General features: G+C 34.7%; 1 protein-coding gene across 1 annotated transcript in view; it reads right to left on the reverse strand.

Annotated features, from left to right (window-relative positions):
* The window catches only part of RSRC1 (arginine and serine rich coiled-coil 1), a 385,609-nt gene that overhangs the window by 66,529 nt on the left and 311,580 nt on the right, over nt 1-7,500 (reverse strand). The gene's annotated exons all lie outside the window — the stretch shown is intronic.

A 7,500-nucleotide genomic window follows, 5' to 3' on the forward strand; every position in this document is an offset into this window, starting at 1 on the left:
AAAAAAAAAAAAAAAAAAAAAAAAAAAAGAAAGAAAAGAAAAGAAAGAAAGAATAGAAAAGAAAGAAATTTTTCTTCACAGATAATAGTAATAACACGATCAAATAGAGTTGCTTCTGTGCTAGTATTTAATTGTTGCTATAAGAACACAGAAAACTTAATCAAGTAAAATAAATTTTATGCCGATCTTGGAAAGAAACATACAAAACATAGTTTCTGAAGTTTCAATAAAGTCAATCAATCTAATGAAAACAGAAAAAATATACACCTTGCTTTCATGTAAATTTGTGTCTCATTTAATAACCCTAAATAATTTAGCCCATAACTATACATTACTGTAGCTTGTACTCTGCTACCATTTCAGGTACATTTGTCATGTTTTCCTAAATTGACTCTAAGTTCTTTGAGAGCAACAGAGAACCCTATCTTTCAATTCTGTATCTCTAAAGGTGCATACTATGGCGAGTATGCCAAATTGTGCTAAAAAAACAGACAAACAAAAGCAATAACTAATATTTTATAAAGTCTATAAAATGGTTTCACACACACTACATAACTACCTATTTAGATGGTTGATAGATTATTATCATACTTATTAACAGATGGGGAAAGCTGGTTCAAAGAAACCACTAAGGTTAAACAGAATGTGAAAACACTAAACCCTATTTAAATTTAGTGTATTTTATTATTTATTTTCATTTTTATTTTGTCTCCCCCCTATCCTAGGATGTAAGCTCTTTGAGTGTAGGGGCTTTGATGGTTTTTTTTTTTTTGAGACGGAGTTTTGCTCGTTGCCCTGGCTGGAGTGAAATGGCACAATCTCGGCTCACTGCAACCTTCACCTCCCAGGTTCAAGCAATTCTCCTGCCTCAGCCTCCCAAGTAGCTGGGATTACAGGCATGCACCACCATGCCTGGTTATTTTTTTGTATTTTTAGTAGAGATGGGGTTTCTCCATGTTGGTCAGGCTGGTCTCAAACTCCCAACCTCAGGTGATTACCCACCTTGGCCTCCCAAAGTGCTGGGATTACAGGCGTGAACCATTGTGCCTGGCCTTGATTTTCTTTTTGACTAATCTATTCATACAGCTTAGAACAGTACCCTGGACGCAGTGAATATTCAGTAAATATTTTTTGAATTGATAAAAGTTACTAAAGGGATGAATGAAAAAAGAATAATCATTAAATTATTTTGTGTTACAATTCTGAGTAATAACAACAGTTTATATTTAGTTCTAAAGTTTTTTTTTTTTTTTTTTTTCTTAAGAGGCTGGAGTGCAGCTCTAGAGACTTGTGAGACGCTTTTGTTTTTCTTTAGAGACTTGATCACAGCTCACTGTAACCTTGAACTTCTGGGCTCAAGTGACCCCCGCTGTCTCAGCCTCCTGAGTAGGTGGGATTACAAATGTACACTACCATGCCTGACTAATTTGTTTTGAGACAGGGTCTCACTACGTTGCCCAGGCTAGTCTTGAACTCCTGGGCTCAAGCAACCCTCCTGCCTTGGCCTTCCAAAGTGCTGGGATTACAGGAGTGAGCCACCATGCCTGGCCTGAAGTGCTTTTTTTTTTTGAAACAGTCTCGCACTGTCTCTCAGTGGTGCGATCACAGCCTCCTGGGTTCAAGCAATTCTCCTGCCTCAGCCTCCCGAGTAGTTGGGACTAAAGGCGTGCACCACCAGGCCCACCTAATTTTTTTTGGTATTTTTAGTAGAGATGGGTTTCACCATGTTGGCTGGGAGGGTCTCAATCTCCTGACCTCATGACCCGCCCGCCTCAGCCTCCGAAAGCGTTGGGATTACAGGCCTGAGCCACAGCGCTCAGCCCTGAGTGCTTTTTAAATACTATTGCCATTTTATGTTATAATGTTTCCAGCCAGCTTTTATCATCTTCCCCACTTTAGAGCTGAAGTGAGGTTAAGTGATTTATTCAGTCACAGAGCTAGGAAATGGCAGAGCTGAGACTCTGAACTTCATTCTGTTACTTCAGCTACAGAAAGCTAGCTACGGCTATTTCTAGTAGAGCACAATTGATTCCTTATGATTATACTAGCTTCTCTAGGTTACTCTCAGGACTGTACACCTGTGGGCATTCAATATGTGTGTCAGCTTCCTAATGTTTAATTTATATTGTAAGTATCTGATTGAATAGAAAGCACGTAGCTTTGAGTTGGTTTTGAAATTTGTGTGTGTAGTAAATAGAATATATTTAAATCAGTAAGGAAACACATGATAGCCAGCCACTGGAGGCCTAATGATGATTATACAGATATCAGTACATCTACATTTCATGTACATAAACATCTTACTGAAAATAAGTAAAATGTGATCTAAACTGGCTTCCAAATCCATAAAGACTACAGCTGAATGTGTATGAAGCAAAAACATTATGACTTAGCTATTCGGAAAATATGGAAGGATGCCTTGCTTGGTTAAAAAGTTAGAAATGAATTAGCAGACATTTACTGCAATCATTGAAACTGAGAAACAGGTTGATGCTATGTAATACGAAATAGATAAAACTGAATCTAAGGGAAAGGTTAAAAATATTTATCAATCAAGATCTTGCAGACACAGAATCAAGGGGATTGTAAAGGACAAATCACTGCTGAGGGAAATGAGACAGATGGCTAGGATACATGACAGTGCTCTTGAGTGAATTTTTTTTTTAAACTAAATAAGAACTTGAGGAAAAATCTGCAATGAAGAAATGTATTCAGGCTAAGCAGATTTTCTTAAAGAAAATAGCACTCTAACATTAGAGCTAATGTGTTAAAAAACTATAGAAATATTTTAAAAATATTATGACAGATGTTTTAATATAATGATCACATCTGATACAGAGGAAACACAAATTTCTTTTTTCATTTTCTTTCTTTTCTTTTTTTTTTTTTTTTAATCACATCCTGAATTGTAAGATACACAAATTTCTAAAAGGGACACTTTAAATCTTACAATGGAACCACCTAATAAAGTAAGATGAAGGAGGGGGGATTTTCAAACGTTTAAATCTAAGAGGGAAATAATACTGCATATTACAATGAGTAGCCAATTCAGGACGAGGGCTAGAACGGACAATTGTCTTACTTCTGTCTAACCTACTTGAATCTACATGCCAACTGAATAGTGACTCCTAAATGATGTCCTCATGCCTGCTAACTTCTCCTTTCAGCTTCACTTCTACTTTCTTATAAAGGGTATGCAGAACAAACAAAGGGTCTTAGGGTCTATGGGTTAGGTGATCAACCACAGTGGAAGGAAAGAAAGGATTATAACAGTTCTCTGTCTGGGTATGCTCAGACCCAGTGCTAAGTGTGTTTTATGCCAGAAACTACAAAGCACAGGGACGGACAAAACCCCAGAGAAAGGAAGCTGAGAAAGCAGATGCTTAGGTCTTGCTCTGGTTCAGACTCTCAAGGCTGGGTGTGGAGGACACACTATGAATAACTCACATTGACCAGGCAGTCCGTAGGGAGAAAGACAAATATAGATTATACAAAAAGGACATAGACACCCTGACAAAATGTGCCTCTAAGTGGAGTACCTCACCTATTGGGTGCCTAGAAACTCATGTGAGGCAACTTACTATGGATCTAGATCTAAGTTAAGACAGAAAAACTTTATAGTAAGCAACTTCTTAGGAGCTGGAGGGCAGGCTCCAGAGAGGGAGGCAAAGGATACATAGAGAATTATAGTATTTTTGAACACTGATTCTAAGGGTTGTGATTTATGCAGGCTATTTAAAGAGGGAAATGTGTATTGGAGTCTGATTGCCTAGGTTTGTAACCTGGCTTCTTCACCACTTATTAGCTATAGAGCAAGCTATTAAGCACTGTGCCTTTGTTTCCTATCCTCCCTATTGTACAGGGATAATAGCACAAACCTTATAGAATTCGTGATGATTTAGATAATTTATGTGTAGGACACTTAGAACATTGTTTGGTAACCACCTTGCCTTTCAGTTACTAGTATTCTTTACCTCACCTTCACTGAATGATTATTAAGAAAGAAAAAAGAAAAATAAATTAAGGCTAATCTGTTTTACTTCTTGTCAATCAGCTCTGGCAAAAGATTTGATGAATTTAAACTTAAACAAATGAGACTTGAGGATTGCTCTTGTCTTCACTTGAACTGCCTTTTATTATGTTCGTATTTTCACTGTCCACCATTCCCATGAATAATTTAGAAAGGGCTGCCTGACACTTTTGGAAACAAAAATATTTGAAGTAAAAAAACTAACAGATGGGAAGAGCTGCTTTGAATAAACACAAGGGTAAAAAGAATTCAAAAGCTACTATACTTATACCACAAATAAGAAATTCGTATTAGAGAGAGAAGTCAAATGCAAAGAAAGCCTACTATGCTTACAATGGATTTAAAATATAATTAGCACCCAAATGCATACCAAATGAAATATAAAAATACACAGAAAATCTAAACAGTTATGCTAGTGCATTCAATAATAGAGAGAAATAGAAGTTGAAATGCTTTTTAATTATATACTATAAAACTATAGTTAGAACGTTTTCAAACACATAGAGAGAAAAAGAGAAAGTCAAGGTCAAATATTTAAGTCAAAGAATAAGAAAGAAAGTAGAACTGAAAGATTTAATACTATTCATTGTTGTCTAAATTATAATTTAGAATTAGAACAAAAGGGACATTGTAAACCTGAACTTTATTTAGTTGACTTTTACTGAAAGATATGACATTCCTATAATGACTAAAGTGGAAATAATTAGTGGCTCAACAAAGAGCAAGCACCTATCACCAAAGTGGCTCAAGAAAGAGCGAGCATCTATCACCAATGTACCAGCAATATTCACTAAGTGAAAAATCAACTCATGAAGTGCACTCTAAACGAGCCCCTATTGTTTGAAGGGTGGGAGACAAAGTAGTCATCCTGGACCAGTTTTGGTGTGTAGCCTGACTTTTATTTTGGATGCAATACTTGCAAACAATTATGTTATTGATTTAAGAACACTCAAAGGAAACGACTGCATAATAGAATGAATTTGCATGGCACAGATCTTGCTATGCTAATACAATGGCTTTTTTGAGATAACAGAGAGTGGATAAAGGGAGCTGGGCAGACAACATTTATCTACATTTTCGCAATGCTTTCAACTCTGTATTGCATATCAGCATGCTAAGAAATTAAGAGATGAATTGTATAAATGATGTGACAGAGTGAATTACTAGTGGCTTACAGACTGAAAATAAAGGATTATTATTCTTTCAGATACAGAAATGTATACACACATGCATACTAATCTATCTCAGGTTTCAATTTGCAGTTAGACTAATCATATGAAATAAAATAAATGTAGCTTATACATTAATCACTTTCAGGGAAATGTTAATTTGATAGCATTCAGATATCTGGACAACTCAAGAGAAAAAAAACTGGAAGGAAACAACAACAACAAAGAATCTAGCAAGTAGTTTAGCAAATTTTGACAGTATTTTGACATTCCTAGGTTTCATTTTGCGTAGTCTAATTCATTAGAGCAATAGCTTAATAGGTAAGGGCCTATCTTAGAAAAGCCCTTGATAAAGTTGGGTTATACTTTCAATGAGATTATTTGGAATCCCATTGCAAGCTCAAAATAAGCTACTTAACATGAATTTAAAAGAATAAAGGGAAATTGGTCATTGATTTATTCATTCACCATGCAACAATTCAAGAAACTGAGTTTCTACTATGTGTTAGGCATTGTGGATACTAAGTCCTCTATAATACTGTAGTTTATACTCTAGTTAGAATGCTAGATTTTTAAAGATGCTAATTAAAACAGCTATGATTGGAGGAATATGGTTTTTCAACAATTATCAGGAACTGAAAGGGAAAAAGTACTATGTATTGCAGACTAAGTATAAGGTCAGTTTGATTTAGTGAAAAGTCTAAATTAAAAATTACTTTAGAAAGAATGACAATATCTATAGCTACTTGTGAATTAAGAAATTCCTAGCCAAATGTCTTTTAAAAGATGCTTAGAGCTAATTTAATGAAAACAAGAGAGACATAGAAATATCAACTTTCAACATGTAAATAAGGAGTTCTGACATACTAAAAAAGTTTCTTTTGCTAAGATAAGCATTCATATTATATATTTTTTATAAAAACAAATCACTTTGCAATTTCAATATCTGTGGTTACTCTCAGTGCCATTCATGTTCAACTAATTAAGATTCCAGTTAAGATCTGAATTAATAGGATTAGGCTAATAACTACTACTACAATATTTTCACTGTTTTGCTTGGTCATAGTATTACACATGTGATTCGCAGTACCACAGTGTTTTATAAGGGCCATTATGTTATTAATTAGTTACATTGATCAGAATGCCACACAACACAGCAGTACTTAAACATTATAATTTGCTTGGACTGCTTTGCATTTAGTCTTATATTTATTTGTTCTATGGGCACATGGTAAGCATAACTGAAATCAGATAGCTTGCTTTCACTAACAATGCCAAGAGATCCAAAAGAAGATAATTCTGTTGAGGATTCTTGCTATTGAAATTCATTTTTTTCTCAGTATACCATAAAATTAGTTGATCCCAGAAAAAAGCATACACCCAGGATTTTGGGGGAGGTAAGGTAAGAACACTATACTCTATGCATATAAATTCATCCACATTTAATTTGAATCTACTTATTTGTAGGGATCTGCCACTTAAATCTACAGTGGTTTTTAAATTTTTTTTAGCTTGCTTTTGAGGATGGCTCTGATGGAATTCTGCTTTTAAGCAGTCTAAACCATTATACTTTGGATTTTACTGAATCTCAATTTCCATGTAGTGGCTCAGAGTGCAAATTATCTTCTGGTTGTTATAGTAAAACACAGGTACCTACTATGGCAACTATTTCAACTTTCAGATTTTGACTACAGCACCCAAAGTCCAAATTCTGGCACATATTGTCAGACTTCAACTTCCCAAAAGCTCACAACAGAAAATAGTTACCCTGTGAAATTAACCAGTAAAGTGACACGATTGCCAGTCTAAGCAGATCACCAACTTAACTCACTGAGAAAGATTTGCCTAATCTTGCTTTAAGCACTGTAATTTATAACAGTATATGTATACAATCCCCATGTGAAGATAAAAAGGCATATTTTTCACTCACATAAATCACAGATAGCAAACTAAGGGGGAAATAAAAATTTGTTAGAGGGGATAAAAATGTGTAGATTTGTTTAAATAATATTTTGGAGAAATGGCCTAAATGTTGTTTTTTAAAGAGAATATTTATCTTGAAAAATTAAGACATGGATTTCATACTATGACTATTTATGACATTTTGAATTTTAATATTCTCTCAACTTTTAAAAAAGTTTTGTTGGCAAAGGGACTTTTCTTCATCACTACTAAAATATTTCAAAGGCTATGGATAAAACTCAATCTATTTCTGTGACTGATTTTGATAATTTTTTAACTATAAAAGTCAGCAGGAACAAACCATCATCAGCATTACTATTATATCCTCCCAATTTCCCA

This window comes from Sapajus apella, unplaced genomic scaffold, assembly GCF_009761245.1.
Source record: "Sapajus apella isolate SASKATOON/1434 unplaced genomic scaffold, GSC_monkey_1.0 scaffold4, whole genome shotgun sequence".
Classification (NCBI taxonomy): Eukaryota; Metazoa; Chordata; class Mammalia; order Primates; family Cebidae; genus Sapajus; species Sapajus apella.